Raw genomic sequence first — 760 nt, 5'->3', positions numbered from 1 at the left:
TTCCTTCTCCCACCAGACTATCACAGTCTCCTCTCAGACTGTCTTCCCAACCGACTCCAACGGTCTCTTTAGAATCCTCTCTGCCTCTCCCAATGCCTTCTGGGAGTTGTAGGCCTAGCTGCCTCCTACTGCCACCCAGGCCTCTTAGGCTGGCTAGGCCGTACTGGCACAGGCCAGATCATGACACCAGCTTTCACCATTGTGTGAATGCGTGCGGCTGTCTGGACAGTGCCTGGAGCATTGTTGTGCAAAGCGAGCAGTTGGGCAAGGGATGTGTGATCATCTGAATGTATTTAAAAATATCCCTGATCAAATCTACAACGGGAACAAATCACGGTACACTTGCTGTCTGACCATAGCCTCATAGTACCCGCACATATACATTACTTTGTTACCTGTTCCATCCACCTATGACCCTGGGCGAAATTCATTTCACCTTCCGCACAGATGCAGGAGTGACATCCCAGGCAGAAGAAAACAAATCTCCAACTCCATCACAAAGCTGTTCAGCAGCTGTTCCAGTCGGGACAGGCAATGAGATCCAAAACTTGGCTGACAGGCAATCCTGGCTATCAGACACACTATGGTCCTGTTCACACTAGGCGATTTGGGCCAGGAGCGGGACAGTTCGGGGGCGGAGCAAACCGGCGCGATCACACCACAACATCTGGGAAGCGTCTTGCTTCCGTCCCCGAACTGGCCCTTCCCCGCGAAAATCCGCCCCAACTTGCAACCACCTACCATGGTGGTTCATCGGGAA

Source organism: Gekko japonicus, unplaced genomic scaffold (genome assembly GCF_001447785.1).
Source record: "Gekko japonicus isolate JY-2015 unplaced genomic scaffold, Gekko_japonicus_V1.1 scaffold794, whole genome shotgun sequence".
Taxonomy (NCBI): domain Eukaryota; kingdom Metazoa; phylum Chordata; class Lepidosauria; order Squamata; family Gekkonidae; genus Gekko; species Gekko japonicus.
This window is presented reverse-complemented; position numbering follows the sequence as displayed.